General features: G+C 42.8%; 1 pseudogene; it reads left to right on the top strand.

Moving 5' to 3' along the window:
- Window positions 1–12,594: 12,594 nt before the first annotated feature.
- Window positions 12,595–24,223, top strand: LOC141350562 (tripartite motif-containing protein 16-like; annotated as a pseudogene).
- The last annotated feature ends 1,319 nt before the right edge of the window (window positions 24,224–25,542 follow it).

The following is a 25,542-nucleotide window of genomic DNA, read 5'->3' as shown; positions in this document are numbered from 1 at the left end:
CTGGTGTGGGAGCTGTCCTTTTGCAGCAGCAGGAGGAGCCATCCAGGCTTCCATGCACCTTTTTTTCCTATAAGTTTAACCATGAAAACTTTCAGTACCTAGTGAAGTCAAACGATTGAACACCAGACGAGCCAGGTGGGCACTGTTCTTCACAATTCGATTTCACAATTACCATCCTTCTAAAGAAAGTCTTTGTGTGTCCAATCGAATGGAGTGAGGAGGATACAATCCCTAAGACTCAATGTTTTGCCTGGTTGTCACGAAGGTCACAAGCAGGGACGTGCACAGACATTTTGAGGGGCAGGGGCTCAAGTGAAATAAAGGGCACTTCTCATAATTATGTATTTTTTTCTTTTTTTAAACAAAAAAAGTATATATATTAACGCAATTCTGACTTCCTTTTTAAAAATTTATTTAAAAGTTAATTATTTGATCTTCCTCAAACTCACGCAATTGTTTCATTTTTAAAAGATGTCTACAAAATAATCAGTTCACACAGACACCATGGTCTCCTTAGTATTCTAGGTTAATAGAGCAGCAAAGGAAACCATTACACAATGTGCATGTTTTGAAAACATTAAATTACACATTAATGACAAATTTGTTAAAATGCTAAAAACAAAATTGTGACTGCTGAGTAGTGCTACATGCCGATAAATGCTATATGCTAGGGTTTAGCTGAAGTTCTATTAGTTTGCAATTAGTTGTTAATCAAAATCTGTATTTTTGTCTGATAAGGGCTCAAAATATAAGGTCTGTTTACTAATTTCTGGCATGAGCCTCAGAGCAGAGCAAGCAGAACAGAGCTCAACATTATTATTCATGACCCTTTCAAATAGGACAAAAATAGACCATTTCATTCAAATGACAAATTCTAGGCTTGTAAATGGACATGTAAAAACGTTTCTGGATAATTTTTGCACTTAAAGTGCCTTCTTTGTCAAATAATAATTTAACATATTCTTGCAACACATCCTTTGGCACCTTTAATTTTAGGTTTCATATTTATTAGGGTTACACATGTCAGAAACAACAAATATAGATTAGGCCTATTTTATTTGTATTTTATATTTTACTTTTTTGTGATGTCAGTAAAAATTCAGACTGGGCAAGTAAAATACTGAACCATCAGATTTCTCCCCAATCTACTACTTCACTCCAGTATAACACATTATAGGCTACTTATTTTACAGACATTACAAAAAAACGCAATCAAAAAAGCTTACTACTGTAGTTAGCAATTATATTATTGTTTGTGCTTTATTATTTTATGAGCAGTCTGTTTAAACTACATACACTATAATGTTGCAAGTTTGCAACTCTTCAGGTTAATATGGGATTGTCGTGGAAAACAATGTCCCTGAATCGTTATGTGTAACAACGTGTCCCATATTTTGTGCATAAAACTGTTAATATAAGAATGCTTTCTTCCTCACACACTTACCGGTAGCTGCCTGCATAATCATGCACATGATCGCGTCTCGTTCGGCTGAGCTTTGGCGCTTCTACAAGCGCGAATGCAGCACGAGTAAAGACAAGACCAATCATAAAGCGAAGTACGTTAGAGAGGCGGGACTTAGGAAAGGTAAAGCCAATCATATAAGCGATGTGAGTTTTGGAGGCGGGACTCATCTGTTAACCGTTTATGTACCACAAATAGCGCTATTTTTCTTTTTATAAGAGTTTAAATCTCATTTAAATGATTACTGAATAAATTCATGTTAAATTAAACAAGTAACAAGTAAAAAACACAAGAAACAGACAGACATCAGTTGTTATATGAATAAAGATCATATTATTAATAAAAAAGCACCCCAGAAAAAAGTGCACTTTTCTCCAGGAATAAAAAGGGCAGGTGCTCAAGCCCCCTTTGATGTCTATGTGTGCACGTGCCTGGTCACAAGTATGTTCCTTGACATCATCGTGCACCATTAATCGCAAAGGCACATAACTCTGCAGGCACTGGTCACCCTGGCATCCAACAAACCCTCTCACTAGCAGTTATGGGAACGTTACTTTAAAAAAGTAATTAGTTATAGTTACTATTTACTTCTCAAAAATAGTAACTGAGTTAGTACATTATTATAAAAGTAATTAATTACAAGGAAAAGTAATTACTGCGTTACTTAAAAAAATCTAATATTTCAAATAACTTGAATATCCCTTACAAAATTAAATATGTTAATTACTAAAATGAATACTAAAGAGAAATCACTAATTTTGTGGCAGCATGTGACAATGTGAGGTGCTTTATTAGATCAGAATTACTTGCCACAGACGTGGAGAGACTTTTTCTTCATGGGCATAAGTTGCACATTACACAAACATTCTTGCCTTTAACATCAAAAATGGAAAAGTAGTGCTTTATACTTCGTGTTTGCGACCGCTACCTTTGAGCTTGTTGTACTTGCCATCACCCTGTCGCCTATGTTTTCGGAGTGATTGATGCACGATGACGGGGCTGCATGTCAGTGCTTTGAGATGGGGCACAGCAGCAGCATGCACCGCTGCTCGTTGAGAAGAGAAAGCGACGCGTATTTTCATGTCAGTCTATAAAAGTCTCCAACAACGCCAGAAAAGATAGCTAGATTTTTCCTATAAAGTCGCTAAAGTGATAGAAAGTTGCTAAATCTAGCGACAAAGTGACCAAGTTGCTCAGACTTTTTTACACTGCTCGCTCTGACTCGGACTGTGCGAGTGTGCGTGTCTGTTTGTGAACTCTGCCTCTGGTTGGCTAACGTTGGAAACTAAGCCAATCATCCTCAGCTATGTGGTTCTCCCACCCCCTCTAACACACACACACACACACCAATCAGCATCCGTTATGTTTCTCCCAACACACACACAAGAGAAAAACAGTGTTTGGCTGAGAGAGTGAGCATACGCGGGTGAATATCACTACAGTGAAATCAATTTTAGTAACGTGCAGCATTTTAATGTCAGTAACGTACGGCGTTATAATTGGGAAACAGTAATTTATTTGATTACTCGTTACTGAAAAAAAAAATAACGCAGATACTAACGCCAATTACTTATAACGCCGTTATTCCCATCACTGCTAACTAGGAGTCACATCTAGGGGTGGACTTTACTACAGACCTGGGCGAAGGAACCAAAGGAAGTCGCTAAGTCCCCAGAGAGGGTCTGGGACTTAGCTCACCACCTGCAGGGGGCTGTCAGGTGTTACAGGTAGGGGCGGACCCGAGATATCTAAAGGGCCACGCCCCTTCCTAGTTTCCACCTCGAGGAGGTTCCCAAAGCCACCCCAATGACCAAGCACACAAGGTAAGAGTAAAATTAAAATAAACTTTATTTAAATTAGTTAAAAATGGTAAATGGGGGAGGGAAAAAGGGAATTTAAAATAACGGCCTCTTCTGGCCTCCAAACAGGGGTAAGAGAGGGAGAGGGGGACAGAGTCTTTTGGGGGTCTCCTCTATCCGTGGCGCCCTCCGTATCCTGGAGGCAGAACTACACGAGGCTGCAACACAGAAAGGGAATCTGACAGTTACTGCAATGAACTTTCTTCTCTTTCGCTTACAGGTGACTGGCCACAATGGCTCCTGATAGGTAGGAATGGTAGCCTGCTCGTGGTCTCCTCGCTCGGAGGGTTTGAGTAGGCGAGCTGGCTCGTGATCTCCTCTCTTAGAGGCCTCAGGGCTGTGGACACAAAATCACACCTTTAATGTTACTGTGATCTTTCTCTCTCTCTCTTCTTACAGGTGGCTGTCAACGGTAGCTGTGGTGAGTATTCTACAGGTAAACTGGTTCGTGATCTCCTCTCTTAGAGGGCTCAGGGCTGTGGACACAAAATCACACTTTCAATGTTACTGTGATCTTTCTCTCTCTCTCTGCTTACAGGTGGCAGTCAACGGTAGCTGTGGTGAGTATTCTACAGGTAAACTGGTTCGTGATCTCCTCTCTTAGAGGGCTCCGGGCTGTGTACACAAAATCACACTTTTAGTGTTACTGTGATCCTTCTCTCTCTCTCTTCTCACAGGTGGCGGTCAATGGTAGCTGTGGTGAGTATTCTACAGGTAAACTGGTTCGTGATCTCCTCTTTTAGAGGGCTCAGGGCTGTGAACACAAAATCACACTTTAATGTTACTGAGATCTTCTTATCTCTCTCTTACAGGTGGCTGTCGGTAGCTGATGTTTCGGACGTTTTACAAGCACTGATATGTGATCTTCAGGTGAGTAGTTGGTACATTGCTTTCCTTTTCAGGCGCTGGTTATGCCCAAGGAGTTTGATGCCTTCACTGCAGAGCCGAACGCTGCCCTCTCCCTCCTGTATGTAGAACTCGGAGCTCTGGACAGGGGCGCACCTTTAGAGAGGCTCCATGACAGGTAAGTTATTAAATAACCGGACTTCCACAATATGGTAACTTCATTTACATATATGCCAACACTTTAATGGTACTCACGTCAGGCCCAGATTTCCTGCGCCCTTTCTACCGTCGCCACCAGGCTACACGTTGCTTTACTTCGGGGACTTTGCAATGCCTCTTGGTCTCCTCACTGGGTCACAAAACAGCCTGAGTTAGCTGGACACTTCATCTGCCGCACGGCTCCTTCCTCGATCTGATGTGGCCGACTTCAACCTCTGCGGACCCCTGACAACGGGCACACAGCACTCCACTGCAATACAATCATGTGAATACACTCGCTCTGAAAGTCCAAACTCACCCACAGCACACTCTAGTGAAACAACAAGGTCAGGTTGGGGTCGTCGGGAGTCGGCCGGGGGAGTCTGCGGAGCTTTTCCAAAGACGAAGGCCCAAGGTAGGAAATATAGCTGTTTCAATGACCCCTTTTTCTGCTGATGCTATGCTCCCGGCTCGCCCACCATTCAACTCCGCGATGGGGCTGCTAATCTCCAAGATTTAAAACTCACACTGCACGTTAAGCATTGAGGTATTGATAAATCTGTACATCTGTATAATAGTTTGTTTACTCACAGTGGGTGGTCACACTTTCTCTCTCCCTTCATCACTCTCGCTTTCCTGTTAGCTGATTTTCCTCCGGGATAGTTCCAAACCCACTCGCTGGCATCCAACGGTGGTGTATATGTCACAAGGTGACGATCTTTAGGGGCGGAACCAAAAGTTGGGAATTTTGGTTCCACCCGGAAGTGTTCCACCCGGACCAGAAAGAGAGAACACCGGAACTTCCGGTAGCGCCGCGAGGAGGAAAATCGGCAAATTGAGTACAGCTGTGTCTAGTTAAGAACAGCGGTCGGCGATTGGAGGATACGCCGAACCAAACGGTATTTAAGATCAACTTTAATCACAGTTGGTGTGCTTTTTGTGACTGTTGGGCGTTGTGACTGTTGACATTGTGTAGGTTCACTCGACGCGCTATTGGCGGCAGTCGGATCCTCTCTCTCAAGTTGAAACAGACTTTAGAAGTAAGTGCAAACCTCAAAGGTTGAAAGACGAACGTAACCAACGTAATTGAAGACACATTAAGAGGAGAAGAAACGGAGTTGTGTGAGTACTAACTGTGGAGAAGTTATAGAAGTGTTTGGAAGAGACGTACTGTTGCAGTATTGATGTTGCTGGTCGAAGGGAACGGAGAAAAAGGAGAGAGAGAAACACTTTAAATTGACGAGTGAGTAACCGTACTGCTGTACAGCCACTGTGTATTTACTAACCTGTCTTCTAGTAAACCCCTCCAGGAAAAGGAGAGCGGCCCTACCCCTAAGGAAGCGTGGTGGGTGAGCCGAGGAGATTCTTTGGTCGAAGCCAGCCACAGTGACGAGACCACCACTAAGGCCGCGAGATCCATCGCCAATCGGACTCGGGCAAAGTGGATGAAGACGGGCGTCCTTTGTGTGTACACGATTGTGGTGGGTGAGTCTTTGTGCTGTGGAAACTTTCACTATAGCGTGGTGCTGTGTATTCTGCTGTGTATTGCTGTGTGTGTCTTGTCAGACAAACCCCTGCCTTCATACACTTTGTCTGGGAGAACGAAGAGGCTGTCGGCCCTGGTGGAACACTATTATACTGTACGTGTGAGTGTGCTTCTAGCTACGAGCGACGGAGTGGTGCCCTGAAACGAGTCCTGTCGAGACATTTGGGGGTCGCGAAGAGTGGCGGCGAAGAGCTGGGAAACTAGTGGATACGTGAGTACAACTAGGGAATGCTATTGTGGATATTTTGATTCTACGAAATACATCTCGCCCGTCCCGAGGTCCCTACAAAAGGCCGCCCCTGTCCGGTGGAAGATCGCCTAACGGTGATGTGAGAGGGCAGCGCTCGGCGTTGGTGTGACGGTGCGACGAGTACACCCCTCTGTGACCAACACGCTCGTCGAGAGGGTCCGCCCCCGACGTTACATGGAAAACTGCATATCCCACCTGACCCAATTGCAAGTATCGTAAGTCCGCCGTGCTTACCTTATGCAACTAAATAACCCCCAGGTCTGTGATCTAAATTTGAACAGGAGAGCACCGCATCCAGCTGCTGTCTGTAGAGAGAGAAAGAGAGAAAGTGAACGCCAGAGAAAATGAACCGAACAAACCTCATACTTACCGTAGGCTGTATGCAGCAAAGAGGTGAGAGAGCCAAGTGGAATTAACTGTGTCTTGTGTCCCAGCTGCTGTCTGTGGAGAGAGAAAGAGAGAAAGTGAACGCCAGGAAAGCGAACGGAGCAAACCTCATACTTACCGTAGGCTGTATGCAGCGAAGAGGTGAGAGAGCCAAGTTAAATTAACTGTGTCTTGTGTCCCAGCTGCTGTCTGTGGAGAGAGAAAGAGAACGCCAGAGGAAACGAGTCAAACAAACCTCATACTTACCGTAGGCTTTATGCAGCGAAGAGGTGAGAGAGCCAAGTGAAATTAACTGTGTCTTGTGTCCCAGCTGCTGTCTGTGGAGAGAGAAAGAGAGAAAGTGAACGCCAGAGGAAACGAGCCAAACAAACCTCATACTTACCGTAGGCTGTATGCAGCGAAGAGGTGAGAGAGCCAAGTCGAATTAACTGTGTCTTGTGTCCCAGCTGCTGTCTGTGGAGAGAGAAAGAGAGGAAGTGAACGCCAGGAAAGCGAACGGAGCAAACCTCATACTTACCGTAGGCTGTATGCAGCGAAGAGGTGAGAGAGCCAAGTCGAATTAACTGTGTCTTGTGTCCCAGCTGCTGTCTGTGGAGAGAGAAAGAGTGAGAGTGAACGCCACAGAAAACGAACCGAACAAACCTCATACTTACCGTAGGCTGTATGCAGCGAAGAGGTGAGAGAGCCAAGTTGAATTAACTGTGTCTCGTGTCCCAGCTGCTGTCTGTGGAGAGAGAAAGAGAGAAAGTGAATGCCAGGAAAGCGAACGGAGGAAACCTCATACTTACCGTAGGCTGTATGCAGCGAAGAGGTGAGAGAGCCAAGTGAAATTAACTGTGTCTTGTGTCCCAGCTGCTGTCTGTGGAGAGAGAAAGAGAGAAAGTGAACGCCAGAGGAAACGAGCCAAACAAACCTCATACTTACCGTAGGCTGTATGCAGCGAAGAGGTGAGAGAGCCAAGTGGAATTAACTGTGTCTTGTGTCCCAGCTGCTGTCTGTGGAGAGAGAAAGTGAACGCCAGAGAAAACGAACTGAACAAACCTCATACTTACCGTAGGCTGTATGCAGCGAAGAGGTGAGAGAGCCAAGTCGAATTAACTGTGTCTTGTGTCCCAGCTGCTGTCTGTGGAGAGAGAAAGAGAGGAAGTGAACGCCAGGAAAGCGAACGGAGCAAACCTCATACTTACCGTAGGCTGTATGCAGCGAAGAGGTGAGAGAGCCAAGTCGAATTAACTGTGTCTTGTGTCCCAGCTGCTGTCTGTGGAGAGAGAAAGAGAGAAAGTGAACGCCAGAGAAAGCGAACGGAGCAAACCTCATACTTACCGTAGGCTGTATGCAGCGAAGAGGTGAGAGAGCTAAGTTGAATTAACTGTGTCTTGTGTCCCAGCTGCTGTCTGTGGAGAGAGAAAGAGAGAAAGTGAACGCCAGAGAAAACGAACCGAACAAACCTCATACTTACCGTAGGCTGTATGCAGCGAAGAGGTGAGAGAGCCAAGTTGAATTAACTGTGTCTTGTGTCCCAGCTGCTGTCTGTGGAGAGAGAAAGAGAAGAAGTGAACGCCAGGAAAGCGAACGGAGCAAACCTCATACTTACCGTAGGCTGTATGCAGCGAAGAGGTGAGAGAGCCAAGTCGAATTAACTGTGTCTTGTGTCCCAGCTGCTGTCTGTGGAGAGAGAAAGAGAGAAAGTGAACGCCAAAGAAAACGAACCGAACAAACCTCATACTTACCGTAGGCTGTATGCAGCGAAGAGGTGAGAGAGCCAAGTTGAATTAACTGTGTCTTGTGTCCCAGCTGCTGTCTGTGGAGAGAGAAAGAGAGAAAGTGAACGCCAGGAAAGCGAACGGAGCAAACCTCATACTTATCGTAGGCTGTATGCAGCGAAGAGGTGAGAGAGCCAAGTCGAATTAACTGTGTCTTGTGTCCCAGCTGCTGTCTGTGGAGAGAGAAAGAGAGAAAGTGAACGCCAGGAAAGCGAACGGAGCAAACCTCATACTTACCGTAGGCTGTATGCAGCGAAGAGGTGAGAGAGCCAAGTCGAATTAACTGTGTCTTGTGTCCCAGCTGATGTCTGTGGAGAGAGAAAGAGAGAAAGTGAACGCCAGAGAAAACAAACCGAACAAACCTCATACTTACCGTAGGCTGTATGCAGCGAAGAGGTGAGGAAGTCAAGTTGGATTAACTGTGTCTTGTGTCCCAGCTGCTGTCTGTGGAGAGAGAAAGAGAGGAAGTGAACACCAGGGGACACGAACAGAGAAAGGTACGCAAGCAGTGAAGGGCTCCATTCACCAGTCATACAAATATTTATTCTGCCTCCAGGAAGAAGAAGGAGGGCGCCACGGCTAGCAGGGACCAGGTCGGAGCCTGACGTTCCCTTCCCCCGGCTTACGGGGGTTTACATCTCTGCTGCCCCTTGCCCCTGTTTGGCCCAGTACTACAGACCCCCTGGAGGGAAGAGTCAGAGGAACATTTAGTTTTAAATTGCCCTTTCCCCAATCCCCCATTCTTTTTAAATATTTAATAAATAAAGATTGTTTTAAATTTTACCTGCTCTCGTTGTTGTCTGGTCATTGGGTTGGCTTTGGGGACCTCCTCGAGGTGGAAGTTGAGAAGGGGCGTGGCTTTAGTTAAAGCACAGCCAGCCCCTGGGCGTGACATATACACAACTTATGGACAGGTGAGTCAAAGTTTCCAAATATACAGCAGTTCACAAAGCATACTCAGCCCAGTTGAAATCTTTCATCTCCATGTCAGTCACTGTCTCTTCTTCGTTTTCGTCTTGGTATCTAATCACTCACTTCTTGCTCTTTAAGCAGTATTCCGACTGAATTCACTCAACACAGCCCAACTACACCACCACACACCGTCACCGCGGTCAGAAACTGAACCTTGTAGTGCTCCTTAAATAAACGGCCTCCACTCCTCTTCGCCTCCTTCGGCCGTCTTCTTCCCGTTCGCTATAGTGATCCCCGGGTCAACGGCGCCTTCTCAGGAGTGGACATTTAATCCGCCATTGACGGAGCAGAGCTTTTCCAAAATCAACTCTGCCTCTCTTTGTGTCTCTGCAGCTCTATTTATATTGCCCTTCTTCATTTCCTCTTCCAATTACGGGTTGCCACATTAATCCTGTGCACCTGTTTCCAATAAGCCCCAAATTTGCGTTGTCAGGGAGACCAGGAAGTAAAGGGCAGTGGGGAACCTTCAGGGCCTTCTACGCCTTCAGAGAAGGCCTAAAAAAATTAATAAAAATATTTTTTATAATAATACTAATAAATAATAAAGTATTCAATAAAAATATGTTTTTACATGTTTAAATTTATATTTAATTTAATTTAATACATGTAATATATTTTCTCTCATCTATGTTCTAACGTTAAGCTTACTGTCAGGTTCATATCCAATCAGAATCGTCTGTCTCTATTAAGGCCCGGTAAACTGGCTCATTCATTGGTTAGGACGTCAAGAATCCCAAGGAAGGCCAAGCTATGTGTTTTGGTGTGGAGAGTGACGGGCAAATCGACCAATCACGCTTTGATTTCAAGTGGGCGGGTAAAAAACAAAGCATTGTAAGCCTTCATGAAGTCCTAATCATGCAACAAGCTGGATGCGAGCTGCCGTAAAACACCAAAGAAGAAGAAGTCCTAATCATAGACCGTCTAATGACCCGAATCTCTGCGGTGAGAGTGGTTGAGGTAAATGGCAGAAAACGTGATTGACGTTGTGGCTAGTTTGATAGGGCTGAGGTAAAAACGAAATTACTTAAGCGGGTACTCGTGAAGAGCACAGCACAGAGATGCGCGTGCAGCTGCGCTGCGCGTATCCGACGTGAACCCGCGAAAAATAATGGGTTTCGTTATACTTTCACTTCCTGACAGTTTTACTTGAGGATAGTAATGACTGCAGGTGACGCCGGATTACATACAATATAATTACCTAACTAAATCTCAGAGAATGCAAAAACATTCACCGGGGCTCGGGCTAGGGATTTTGCGAGCCCGCAAAATATAACAGTTATAAGCCACAAGGAGGTGCACTGAGAACGCAGGGTGCTATATTTCCCCTTATGAAAAAAGACTAACAAGCTATCCTACAGCTAAATATATATTTACAAAAAACAAAAATTAAATGCAAATTTACAGAGCAGCAGAGTCTGTATTTGTGTTTATCAGTTAGATTAAAGTAATTTTAAACTTTAAAACTGCATTTAAAGGCAAACGATGCCTATTCTGTAATTTAACTTTGCGTGCTCAGAATTTTTACACGTTCACTGTATGATTTAACGAAATACGAATAGCCTTGTATTATATTCTGAATTTTAAAATTTATGAAAAACAAACTACTCTCAATTTATTTTGGTGTTTTTTCCCCCATGCTCACTTGTCTCCATTTTCCTGTTTTTAAGAATTAAGGCGGTGTAGTAAGTAGAACCTATCCATTAAATTTGTGACTTTCATTTATTGCGCCATGCGTAATTGCGCATGGAGAGGCATTTGCACTTCATTGCATATTTTGAAGGCCCAGCTGAAGTACTCACGGTTCGCCACTGGTAAAGGGTGTTTGCTAAAAAAGGTCTGGCAGGAAACCATCTTCAGACCCCAAACTCTTGCGTGAGTTCCACACTGCCCACCTCGATAAGCCTGCACCCTGAGGCAGAGGTTGCCCTCAGGAGCAGACCATTGGGGGTCACCACTCATCACCAGCACACTATTAAAGTTGCAATTCCACACTCACTCTTTGTCCGGTCTCTTATATGCAAGCTGTTTCCATATATGCTGTGTTTACTAACCGTACTCCCTACTCCCTCGTCTAAGAGCACCGCTGGAATAAAGGAAAGTGCTGGATTTATATTCTGTGACCCAAGAGTGTGTGTGTGTGTGTGGTTGGACATTTCATCTGGATTTATTTCACATCTGTAGTTATTACACCTTTTCTGGTCTTTTGTTAATAAATAACTCTATTTTTGTAACCCCTGTCTCTGCTGTCTTCTGTATGTTACAGCTGGATCTGATTTTGACAGAAAAGAAACTTTTGATTAGGAGAAGTCAATTAATTGGATGATCTTTACCATGTACCTTTTATGTACCAACCACCACAGAACTGCACGTATAACTTTACATTACAATAACAAATGTTATTTATACACAAAGTTAATGCAACGAGGGAAAAACGAATAAGCAAAATGTCAAAGGTCAAGAATCCAACTAAAACAAAAAGTTTCAGTTCTTGATTCTGATTGATCAATAGCTGTGTTTTATTTATTTTTGGTGATGCATTCATTTTGAATGGTGATCAAACTGACTACAGCCAAAGTCTTTTTAGGGAAGTCTCGTCACAAGGCAGCCATCTTTGCAACACCTCCAGGCAATTATTTGCGATACTAACCAACTGCAGAAGCACAGAACCATACGTCATGAAAGTCTGAGGATAACAGCGTCAGCCTAACAGTCCGGGGTCGGAAGTGGACTGTGTCAAATCACGTTACTTTCAAGAAATTTATAAAAAAAATAATTTTTACTACTCTGCCCACTTCCGGTATCAGACTGTTAGGCTGGCGCTGTTATCCGGGCTCAGACTGTCATGACGTATGGTTCTGCACTTCTGCAGTTACACCCATCTCATTATTTCAGTCATGCAAAACTAAAGTCCTATCTACTTGAATAAGAAAAGACAGATAAAAATCTCTAAAATCACAAGCTAAAATCAGAATTAAATAACATATGCCTGACCAACAATTAAACTTGATATCAATCGTACCATAATGTTTGCTTCTCAAGCTTAAATTGCAGTGAAATAAAGTTTAACGTTACTTGTAAAAACGTAGTCTGATTGACTCGTTTGCTATTTTCAAAGTCTTCTAAAACCATAAATTACTTATAATGATCATCCTAACACATAATATTGGCATTTTGAATGTGTTTGTAATAATGTTATTGCTCTTTTACACACGCACACAACTGAATGAACACACACATACTCACATTCTTTTGTTTGTTCTCTTTTAGCCACGCCTACCTTCAGTTCACTTAAAACGAAACGTATCTTTACTTCCTGCTTAGTCAGGGTGAGAGTGTTTACTAGTATTCGTCAATTTCTTTCTGTTCGATCAATTCCACTTCATTGTTGTTAAGCTGCTGTGTGTGTTTGTGTGCAGTAAAATGGCAGAAGCGAGTGTTTCCTTGGCTCAGGATCAGTTTATCTGTTCAATCTGTCTGGATCTACTGAAGGATCCTGTGACCATTCCCTGTGGACACAGTTACTGTATGAGCTGTATTACAGACTGCTGGGATCAAGATGAGAGACTACAGCTGCCCTCAGTGCAGACAGACCTTCACTACAAGACCTGTTTTAGGTAAAAATACCATGCTGGCTGAAGTGGTGGATATACTGAAGAAGACTAAACTACAAGCTGCTCATCCTGATCACTGTTATGCTGAAGCTGGAGATGTGGAGTGTGACGTCTGTACTGAGAGAAAACACAAAGCTGTCAAGTCCTGTCTGGTGTGTCTGAACTCTTACTGTCAAAATCATCTTGAACAACATGAGAAATTCTTTAAAGGCAAGAAGCACAACCTGATATATCCCACTGAACGACTTCAGCAGATGATCTGCCCTCAACATGAGAAGCCGCTGGAGATTTACTGTCGTACTGATAAGCGTTGTATATGTTATCTGTGTATGGTGGATAAACACAATAAGCATAAAACTGTATCAGCTGCAGCAGAGAGGACTATAAAACAGGTATTGCACATTGTTGGTGGGTTGCTATTTTGAGGCAGATTTTTTTGCTAATATTGCATTTATTTTGATTTTTTAATGCTACCCCACGGATTTATTGCATATGATGACTTTGTACCTTTGATAACCATTTCAATAAATAGAACACAACACATTTTTTTTAAACAGCAATCTTAAACTGGTACTGTAATGCACACAGTTTTTAAAACTCCGCCTTGGCACGAGCGCAGCTGGCTTTTAAAGGGGATGAGAGATGAGACTCTTTTTGGTTTATTGAATGTTACGCCCAAAACACACCCATTCCTCATTACGAGAATATGAACAACACTTTTTAGGCGCATAGACCATTCTTCCCGTTAAACTAGCAAAAGTGGATTCGGACACACCCTTTTAGACTGTGCACTGTGCAATTTAGACCATGTGTTTAGATTGTTAAAATAGGGCGCTTTGTGCTTTAGGAATTCACAAAAACTGTAATCATTATTTCTGCATCCAACAGAAACAACTAAAGGTCACACAGAAAAAATACCAGAAGAGAATCCAGGAGAGTCAGAAGAAGCTTCAGGAGCTGAGAGATGCTGTGGAGACTCATAAGGTGAGTTTTGATCAGAAGAACAACTGCTGTCTGCTGTTTCAGATGTGTTTCAGACTCAGTTAAGACTCTCATCCAATCAGTCAGTGAGGAGTTCAGTGCTGTATGACTTTGACTGAAGTTCACTGTGTGTAACAGACTGTGTGATGTACCAGTAAGAGCTGAATGAATGCTGCTGATTCTAATGCTCCTCTCTCTGTGTGTCCTAACAGCGCTCTGCACAGACAGCAGTGGACGACACTGAAAGGATCTTTACTGAACTGATCCACTCCATTGAGAGATGTCGCTCTGAGGTGACACAGCTGATCAGAGATCAGGAAAAGACTGCAGTGAGTGAAGCTGAAAGACTCTTGAAGCGACTGGAGCAGGAGATTGATAATCTGAGGAGGAGAGATGATGAGCTGGAACAGATTTTACAAACAGATGATCACATCCATTTTCTCAAGGTAACAGATGTAACATCAGATGGAGGTCTTTTCGTCTGGGTTGTTATCAGTTTAAACTGTGACCTTAAAGAGTTTAACACCATGCCACCAATTGGAGCGGGTTAAGAGTCTGCTCATAAGGCTTTCTTCAGAGATCTTAATCTCCTTCCGAGTCCTCTGGTAGATCGTAAATTAGGCGACAATCTAATTAAATTCACACTGCAATCTTCAAAGAATTCCAGAGAAACTTGAGATCTATAATAATAATAATAAACTTTATTTTTTTAAAGCGCCTTTAAAAGCAACTTCTCAAAGCGCTGTACATTAAATCATAATACACAGGAAAATACAACATGTAAAAATTAATAAAAGAGCAATAACATTAATACAAATAACTATAAAACCATCACAAAATGACACCAAAATCACATGCAAGTTTAAAAAGATGTTTCTTGAGAAGGGCTTTAAGAATTTCGAGAATCTGTGCTTCCCTGAGTTCAAGAGGGAGAGAGTTCCAAAGTGTAGGAGCATGAACAGAGAAAGCCCTGTCACCCATAGATTTTAGGTGCATCCGTTTGTGGAACAATTAACATATTACACTCAAAGGAGCGCAGGTTGCGACTTGAAGAATAAGTGCTTAATAGACCAGATAACACTGCGGAGCTAGGCCATGTAATGTCTTGTAAGTTAACATCATGACCTTAAAATCAACACGGAACCGGCCCGAGAGCCAATGTAAAGGTTTCAAAACTGGAGAAATATGATCGAATATCCTAGTTCCTGACTGTCAGGATCCGGGCAGTAGAATTGTAATATTGCAATTGTAGTTTTAGAAACTCCAGCTAAAACTGAATTACAGTAGTCCAGGCATGAGACCACAAATGAATTAATCAGCTTTTCAGCGACAGCTAAATTTAGCATTGGGCGTAGTCTAGTTATATTTCTGAGATGGAAAAAGGATGCCCCACGGTCCTCTGGTCAAAAGGATCAAAAGTGAGGCTGCTGTCTAAAAGTACACCAAGGTTCCTCATTTTACAAAAACCGAAGCTCTAAAACAGAACCATCAACAAACAAAGTCAGGGGAGCCGCTTTGCGAATTCAATGACGGGAACCTATGAGCATAACTTCAGTTTTTACCGCCATTCAAGCAAAGAAAGTTATTATTCATCTGTATTTTAATCTCACAATTAGAATGGATGTAAATTTGGGTATCGTCCGCATAAAAAATTATAATTGAGGCCAAGCGATCGCAAAAGTCGAAGAATCTAAGAGTTAAAGTGATATTTCCCAGAGACGGAGCAGGCATGACACATAGATGTGTCTATAAGATCAAATACAAAGGCTTGTTTCCTGCACGATCGACAAGTTTGCAGATTGGTCATTCACCTACAGTCTTGGGAAGGTTAGTTTAAAAATGTATTCCGTTACAGTTACAAATTACTTCATGAAAAGTAACGTAATCCAAGTACCACAATATGAAAGTTATGTAACTGATTACTTTTTGATTTCTTCAAGATCAGATATTATTTATAAAAACAACAACTTTTATTAATTAAGAATTTCACAGAATTTAAATAAAGCATGAAATAATTTTTTCCCACAGGCAGCATTGTTTCTAGCAGCAGTGATTCAATCTGTGACCATTTCTCAATAATGTACTACAGTATAAGACACAGTAGTGTCAAGAGTAGTGATCAAGAGTTCTGATCCGTCACAGCAGCACTACACATCTGTGCAACTGTGATTGTACTGTAGCCTTTGTCAGCATTGCATTCTCATCCCATCTCACCAACAGTTTAATACTTACTCGCACATCCAAACATAGTCAAAGTGCCTCATCTTCTTTCCAATCGCATGAACGTTGCGAAACAGCAGGCGCATCCTCTCAATGAATCACTCAATACGCATCAGTGATGCGCGGGTTGATAAGGAGCGGGTGCCTGCGGTCACACGTCGTTACGAGTCAGCAAAAAATATTTTTAATGATATTCGGGCCGTAAGTGCAAGTATTGTTTATTAATTCGCTGAATAATATTACACCTTATATATATTATATATTCTCAGAGGTTCTGATGGTTTGTGCAGAAGTTCAAGCCGATGTTTCATGTTTATTGTCTGTTTGTATGTGTAGTTAGTATCGTGTGTTTTTCGTAGTGTACGTTAGTTAATACGTTAATAAGAGAATTGTTTCTGTGTTCAATGCTCAGCAAAATTAAAGTCACTTAAGGGCCAGTCACACCAAAAGCGCTTTAAACGCTTGCAAACGCAAGGCGCGACGCACTGCCTTTTTTAAAAAAGAGCAGTGCGGCGCGGCTTTTCATATTGCTAAGCAACCACCGAGTCAGCTGTCTTGTCAATCAAATATTGAAGCGTGAGCGCTCTTTTGCTGTTAACTGTCATATTAGCAGAAACTTTAAAAAGAGGGCGCTTGCTCTGACTTTGTTTGAGGATGAGAGGTGCACAAACACGAAGGAGAGAGTGAGCGAGTGGAGTCCGGTTCTTCAAAGCAACTGTAAACTTCCCTCACCACAACGTAAGGCCCGCCTCTCCCCTCATTCGATTGGACAATGGAAGACGCGAATGACGTCAGGCGCTTCTCGCTCTCAGCGCTCCTTCAAAAACGCGTGCGCGGCAGGCGGCAAAAAACCGCAAGGCGCTTGGCGCGCATAAACAGCGCGCAAACGCGCCCTGCCCATAGAATATCATTCAAAAAAGGCGCCTGCAACTGCCATAAACGCTTTTGGTGTGACTGAGCCCTAAATCTGCTTTGATTTTGTTACATACTTAATAGTAGGCTACTTTATATCAGTAAGAAAGTTATTTTATAAAGGCCACAAAATTTTATGTTCAAATTAATGTACATATATATTTGCGCTGGATGAATGCATTTATTAATTGTTATAATAAATTCTGCTAAATCAGGTAAAACCTTATAAATTTGTATAGTTAATTACAGTTAATTATACTTATTATCCCATTTGAGCTAAAATCTGGGATTCCCGTGGTATATTTTGGATCAATAGTGTTTTAAATAACATTTCATCTACCCCTGCTAAATCGCTACACAGGGATCTGAACAACATGAAAGTGGTTTTTGGGAAGTAAAGAGCTTGATTTACAAAGATTATATTTATTTTACTATGAAATGTTTCAGAGGTTTCTGTTTGTGTTTGTGTAGAGTTTCCAGTCTCTCTCTGTTCCTCCTGGATCTACAGACACACTCAGCATCACTGTCAGCTCTCTCATCTCTTTTGATGATGTACAAAAAATGAAAGAGAAAGTGGTGCATCTGTGCAGAGAAAAAATAGAAAAGATATTTAATATAGGTAAAGCATTTATTTATCTCAGAAAGTCATCAAACATCATGTAATAGTATCTATAGTGTACTCTCTGAATATTTTTTTATGATATAGTTACTCCTGAACCCAACACCAGGGAACAGTTTCTACAATGTAAGTCTCAACAACGACACATAGCCTACACGTTAAAATTTAATTTCCAAAAATGCTAATGAAAATATGTGACCCTACCTGTGAAAACCAGGCTAAAGTCCATACATCTAATTCTTAGAAAACGAGCATCAAAGTTTATTTAATCTAATTATTACGTTTACTTTTTTCTATTAATCATTAGTTTCAGATGATATCAATCTTTGACATGATCTTACTAAATCAATATTAAAGATTTCAATGTTATATTTTCCACAGAATTGTCTTTATATCATGTAGGTTGATTTCATGTAGAAAACAGTAAATCACACAAAAATACTTTAGGTGGGTTTTCACAGACAGGATCACATATAAACAGTAATCAGGAGTGATGTGCATTTTAGTCATTTAACCCCTCCGCATAATGATACATGTATGCAGTAATATTTACATTGAACTGATTGGTGGCTGAGACACACTGGCAATGGCACACTGCAAATAACAACACAACCAAATACAGAAATGCTATTTGAATGTTTTTACATAAACATCACGTGACTAAGAACACTATACGAGAAGGTATTTTTAAGAATATGAATGTTAGCCACTTATTCAACATTCATCTCTCTTTGTGGTATGATTTGAATCTGGCAGTATATGTGACAAAATAAAATCCCACATATGTAACCAGGCACAGAAATAACAACATGCCAATAATCTTCCAGCCAGGTTCAATCCTTCCCTTTGAAACGTGTGTTATCATCTGTGCAATATGTATAATTTTGTTCCCTTTCAGTCGTTCACTACGACGTCACGTCGTGACCGACGAATTGGGAACTCGCTTAGAGAAACCAATCTGCTTCGTATACTACAAAAATGCTAATGAACTTGGCATTGAGATATTTGCATAATGCTGGCGCCGCCCCGCCAGGTGCGTATATAAGCAGCAGGTGCAAATATGGAAATTAGCTTTTTCGCTTTGAAAGCCAGCATTATCTGCAAATGAGAAGCTACTTGCTCTTCTGGGAATGGTTGCTGAAGTTGATTGACAAGCAGTACTAACACAGCGGACGCTCGCAGTATTCCACTGCTCTGCAGCTTTTTTGTTTTGGAGTTTATAGACCCCTTGCACGTGACGTCACGCTCTACTCGCGCGAATTATGGACGCCATGATGGACGGCGGAAGTGCTATGTTGTAGATGGACGGCAAGCCGAACAAGTACGTGTTTGTGCTCGTTAGGGTCATTAAATGGTTATTTCGTGTTGCTATGATGCACCTACCATTACAGAAAAGTGGCATAAATACATTATTTTTACATGAATGTTATTGTTTAATGCTGCAGTGACACCATAAATTTCATAGCTGCCAACTCTTACGCATTCACCGTGAGACCCACGCAATTGACCCCATTCTCACGATGTAAGTAGCTAAACCAGTGCTCGCAGTACTGACACTTTTATATTTTAGCGTACCTTCACTGTCTTTTGCGTGCCACCTTCTCATGTTGCTGGTGCTTTGCTGCAAAGAGTCAAAGAGCATTTCACTTTATGTGGCGCTGCGCAGGAAGTTCGGCAGCGAGGACATCAGAGTACCGCGAGAGCAAGTCGAAATGTTACAAAAGGGTCCGCCTTTACCTTTGCTCTCGCGTTACTCTGATGTCATACGCCGATCAGTCAGCTCCGTACCAGTCGAACACACAAAGCTTCAAGGTCTGGATGAAAAGCAGAGACCTGCCCGGATTCCACGCACGCAGCAGATACCCTCAGAAAACAGCTATTTTAATCAACCATCACTCGCGTGTGCATGTTTGCAAGCAGTACAAGCCTGCGTGATGTTTGCGGTGACAGGTTTTAATAAAAGAGAAAAAAGTCAATTGATATTTGACATCTATAAACAATAATATATATATACGAAATATAATTATATGGTCTTCACATACACATTATCTGTTGCTTTAGTTTAATATTAAACTACTCATTTGGTTTATTTGATTGTGACAGTCCCTCTATCACCAATCACAAATCATCACTTTACGCTTCTCTTTCTCAGTGGATAAACTGAATCAAAGCTGCTGTTATCTGCAGTTATACATTTTACAGAGACCAGTAGCCTATTCATTAGATTTTAACTGAACTTTTTAGGCACTTTTATCAGAAGGAAAGCATAATAGAAGTGTATAAAATAATAGTAAAGACTCTAATCTCAGGCATTTAAACTCGGTAAAAGCTTTTATTTCAATTTCATTTCTAAAATAAAAAATCTCACTCCAAGCTGAACTCAGAAGTTGGCAGCTCTGCAGACTTTTAAAAGCCTTAAGATCAGCACCAGTGTATGGGGATATCCCGTTTACCACATAGTGGTACAAATCATGCGGGGTGAAGTCGGGCAGACTCGGCGTTTAATGAGGTCCGTGAAAATTGAAGGAGGAAGAAGGTAAGGGTCGGTATCCAGTCCCGCTATCTCTAACTTCTCTAAATAGCGCTTCTGTGAGGACCTACCAAATGCCCTACCTCGACCGATAACGGCACAACAACTTCCTTAATATAAGAAGCCATGTATTTTAGTGAAATATATATTTAAACTGTTTAAAACCAATCAAAAATCCAGCGCGTCTATTACTAATCAACCTAGTGCGTCAGTGATTTTGCCGTCCAGCATGGCGTCGTCACGTGGTCTAGGTCACGTGTTTGCAAAGGGTCTATTGTGTGCGTTGCCTCTCCCTGTGCGCATCATCAGCTGAGCACCTAAAGAGTGATTTCCCTAAAAGAGTGATACGTGAGAGCTCTGTGTCTTTTTAAAGACAGCCACTCTCTCGTATATTTGGAGATCAGCGTCCTTTTCAGGATAGCTTTTCATCCATGTGATCTTGGATGCGAGAAGTATAAGGGCTCCAGTGACGGTCACGAGCGCTGTCTTCATGCTTGGGCATCAAGCACTCTGAGGCTGCATTCGTGGAAAGTTTTTGTTCTCTCTGTGAGAGCATAACCCTCGTTTCTACGGAAACGATGTCTGCGCCTTTGCAGTGCTGACACCGCCATGGTGCGGCTGTGAAGCGCTCGCAGGACGCTCTTCGCATCACTATGCTGAGTAGGACGGAGGATGCGTCCTCCACCTATCGGCCTTCTCATCCTCAGCCGGTTGAGGCTCCGGTGGAGACTGCAGAGTCGTGTTCTACGATTTCTGCCGAATCCACTGGACCACCTTCTGGTCCCGTCACTTCTGCAGCATCAGTGGGGTGCTCACTTTTCCCTCCGAGGCGGAGTCGTCCCGGAGATAGCCCCCGTGCCCGCTCGAGCGGCGGAAACGGTAGAGTTGGAGGGGTTAACCCCCCTCCGCTCAAACCATCCCGCCTGCATGATTGGTACTTCGGAGCGGCTCGGGCCTCTCGGTACTCACCTCCTGTGCCTTTCTTTCCCGACGGCACGAAGAGCTGACGTGATTTGTGACCGCCTGTGGCCATTCAGCTTTCACCCCTCACCACCCTCACCAACGGAGCCGCTAAGGGCGGGACCCGTTTGGTGGAGCGGGGGGTTGCGATGCAGCTGCGTCCGGCCACCGCTGCCTCCTGGAGGGACAACCCAACCCTTCCCTCCCGTGATTGTAGACAGTCGTCCGGTTAAGGGCGCTGCCCATCAGGCATGCGGAGAGGTGGCTTCAGCCCTGCACGCAATAACATTGCGGCAGGTTCACCAAGCAAGGGCTTAATTTACGAGGGAGGCCGCGACCTTCAGTCGTGCGATGTCCACCACAGTGGTTCAAGATCGCCATCTTTTGCTGTGTCTGGCTGACTTGACGGACGCAGACAAGAACAACTTCCTGAATGCTCCTGTCTCACAGACCGGCCTCTTCGGCGAGTCTGGGGAGTCGTTACAGCTCCTAGGTCGTGCCTCCGGCGGAAGAGAGCTGCCCTGGTCCACCAACGCCGGCTCCTCAGTCTGCCTCTCGCCATCTGCGTCCTGCGGCGGCCACCTCCGTTCCCCTCCTCGGACCCCATCTCGGCAGCGCAGGGGAACCGGAGCTCGCCCCGCCCGCTTAGCCGCTTCCCGTGAAAATCGGAGTTTGAGTGGCCAGAGATGGGCGCAGAGTGGCAGAGGATCACTCTTCAGGAGACGGTGATACGCTCCTTCCCCTGGTAGAGGGTCGGGTGGAAAATCCTTGGTTGCATGTGTTCCACCGGCTGTCCAGCCGGTACCCACTTAACCACACATAAGAGTGCATTCCTCTTCCCTCTCCAGGTCTCCGGAGGATCGAGAGAGCCGTGAGCGGGCACACACCAGCTCACCCTACCTCTCCTCTATCGCCAGCAGGTGTTTTCCGGAGTCTAGGCTCTCCGCGCAGGAGACCAGAGGACCATCATACTCACCGGAGTCTGCGCTCTCCGCTCAGGAGACCAGACGACCGTCCCCCTCAGCGGGCTCAGGTCAGTGTCACACACACACATGCTGTAGATGTTTATGCTGTCACAGCAGATGCACCGGCAGTCCCACCTGTCTCCTTTCGCTGCCCCACCGCGGGTACTTTGGTAGTGTCGTTAATTCTCATCGTACGGTCCCTGGGTGCTTGGCTTCAGTTCCCAGCCCGTCTCGTTGGGTTTTACGCACGATCCGCCTCGGTTATGAAATACAATTACCGGCACACCGGTGGCACTACTGTGGGGTTAAAGGAAAATCTAGTGCCCGGCCTTCTCCCCTAAAACCTAATTCGCCTTCTCCATAAGTGGAACCGAAGGGCTTTACGCAGACACTGGAAGAGGTCAGCCCTCAGTGGCGTTTTGGTAGGGATTCCCAATTCGTCGGTCACGACGTGACGTCGTAGTGACCGACTGAAAGGGAACGTGGGTTACATACGTAACCGAGACGTTCGTGTTAATGGTATTTGTAGCTTGTTTTAGTTTTTGGTTGTGTTGTATAAGCAGCACATTTCTGCACTGAAAAATAAAATGCAGCATGAAGTTAAAACAACTAGGTTATGGAAGTCTATTTTATGTTTTGGCTTGTGAAAAGTGGACATAATTTAATAAAATCAAGTTAAAATTGTTTAACTTAATTTTTTTAAGTTAAAAGAACCCAAAGATAATGTATATGCTAATTTGACAATAATGCTGCATATTTGGATTGTCTGTTTTTCTATTTGTCTGTATATGACTGTCCGTAAACAATTAAGAAATTTAATTTTAATGAATTAAATTTTAATTGACATAAAGATTATATAATTTGTCTTCATCAGATTATCTCCAATTTACTCTGGATCCAAACACAGAACATAAAAATCTTTGTCTATCCAATGGGAACAGAGTGATTACTAAAACTGAAAGAGTTCAACTGTATCCTGATCATCCAGACAGATTTGATCATTATCCTCAGGTGTTGTGTAGTGAGAGTGTGAATGGACGCTGTTACTGGGAGGTTGAGAGGAGTGGTGCAGTGGATATATCAGTGTCATATAAGAGCATCAGCAGGAAGGGAAACAGTAATGATTGTAGATTTGGATGTAATGATCAGTCCTGGAGTTTGTACAGCTCTGAGTTAAGTTACTCATTTTGGCACAATAGCAATCAAACTGAACTCCCAGTAGTGCTCAGATCTTCTAGAATAGGAGTTTATGTGGATCACAGTGCAGGATCTCTGTCCTTCTACAGCGTCTCTGACACAATGACCCTCATCCACAGAGTCAACACCACATTCACTCAACCTCTCTATCCTGGGTTTGAAATAAATGAAGGATCAATGGTAAAACTGTGTGATGTAGCATAATGTATTATACAAAGATCCTACAAACTACCAGTATGTTGTAAATTGTTTCAGCCCCATGATAAATTATTTTATTAGAGTGGTGTTATAATAATACTCTCTCATGAATTGACTGCATCACTTTACCATTTTTACATCAGTAGCTGTTGTGTAGTGTACAGATCTTTGAGTTAAGAGAACATTAAATACTTCCTTTTAGATAAATGTATTATTGATTGTGGTGTATGAGTAAAATGCATGTAAATCATTGAAAAACAGATCACTAATGTTAACGGAATAAAAATTATAATGTCACTTATTGTGTTATGTTTTCTTTTATGAAGTGTGATACAGAAGTACATTTTCATGGTGGGACATCTCCTGAAGATTGTAAAAAGTATAAGATAAAAGAGTTGTAGTGACTATTTTGTCTTGAGTTTGTTCTTTGTCACATTGATGTTGACTGGGGAAATCTTTGACGCTTGCTTGTTCCAATAAACCAAGAAAAATCCAAAAGAGTAAATGTGAAAGAGTAGGTGGGTTTTATTATAACCAAACAAATAATACAGATCCTTTATCTGTTAAATAAATTATAAAGAGAATGGCTCAAAGGGGCAGCAGTTCATTCAAACATTCCTGTGGCAAGGTCAAAAAGCTATGTGCTCCCAGTCAGCCACACCTCCACCTTGTCACCTTCCTATTTAATGTCCTTTTGACCTGTAGAGGGCACAAGTTCTCAAAAAATAGAACAATAAGGAAAACATTATTAGAATAAATCATTATGTGAAATGAAATGATTAAAAAATGGCTCCTACACAACCGGCCCCTAATTGTTTTGGTAAGCAAAACAATTATTAAATTAAATCAAACTAGGAGCCTTAAATAAATTATTTTACTTTTATGTGAGATATAAAACAAAAAGAGAATACTAGACCATTGTCATCAGGTTTTAGATCTTGTCTTCATCTCCTTCTAACATCAAGCATAACTTTGTGATTGGCCTTTCTAAGATACTGTTCTGTGTCTTGAGTTTCACAGAGCGTACAAGTCCTTTTTGGTCAGGGAAAACTTCTATAATTCTGCCCAGTATCCAAGAACCTCTTGGGGAAGTTGGATCCACCACCAATACAACATCTCCACACTGAAAATTCCTTCTTTTAATGTTCCACTTTTGACGCTCTTGGAGTAGCGGCAGGTATTCCAGTGTCCAGCGTCTCCAAAAGAGGTTTGCCAAGTATTGAACCTGCCTCCAGCGGCGTTTAGTGTACTGTTCATTCTTATCAAATACACCGGGTGGAAAAGTTGGTTTGTTTTTGAGCAGCAGGAGATCATTTGGTGTAAGTGGGTGCAAATCTTGAGGGTCGGTAGAGACTGTTGTTATAGGGCGACTGTTTAAAATTGCCTCAACTTCACACAAGACTGTCTGGAGCCCCTCGTCATCTAAGGTTTGCTGTTTAAGAACAGAATAGAGAACTTGTCTGATGGATCTTATCAGCCTTTCCCATATGCCTCCGTGATGGGATGCACCTGGTGGGTTAAACGTCCAATTTATGCCCTTTTCTTTGAGTGTTTTCTGTATTTTGTCCTGGTTTACTGCCTCAAAAGCCTTTTGCAGTTCCTTTTTTGCACCAACAAAGTTGGTTCCATTGTCTGACTGTAAGTGTTTCACTTGTCCCCGCCTAGAAATGAACCGCCTCACAGCGTTGATACATGAGCTTGTGTCTAAGGAGCTGGCCATTTCAATATGAACAGCTCTACTAGTCATGCAAGTGAATAGCACGCCATACCTTTTTACTAGTGCTCTTCCACGTTTAATTTGAAAAGGACCAAAGTAGTCGACCCCGGTGTTAGTAAAAGGGGGTGAGTCAGGTTGAAGTCTTTCCTGAGGTAGATCAGACATTTTTTGTTCTCCAACTTTGGCTCTGTATCTTCTGCACACAACACATTTGGTCAGAATTTTCCTGGCAGCTGAATTAGCATTTACTATCCAATATTTTTTGCGGAGTTCAGACAACATATGGCTTCTTCCCCCATGTCCTGTTGTTTTGTGCACATGCCTTAAAATAAGTGTGGATACATGCGAG

This window comes from Misgurnus anguillicaudatus, chromosome 2 (assembly GCF_027580225.2).
Source record: "Misgurnus anguillicaudatus chromosome 2, ASM2758022v2, whole genome shotgun sequence".
In the NCBI taxonomy this organism is placed as follows: Eukaryota; Metazoa; Chordata; class Actinopteri; order Cypriniformes; family Cobitidae; genus Misgurnus; species Misgurnus anguillicaudatus.
Note: the sequence above shows the minus strand (reverse complement) of the source record. Positions and strands in the feature narration are given on the sequence as shown.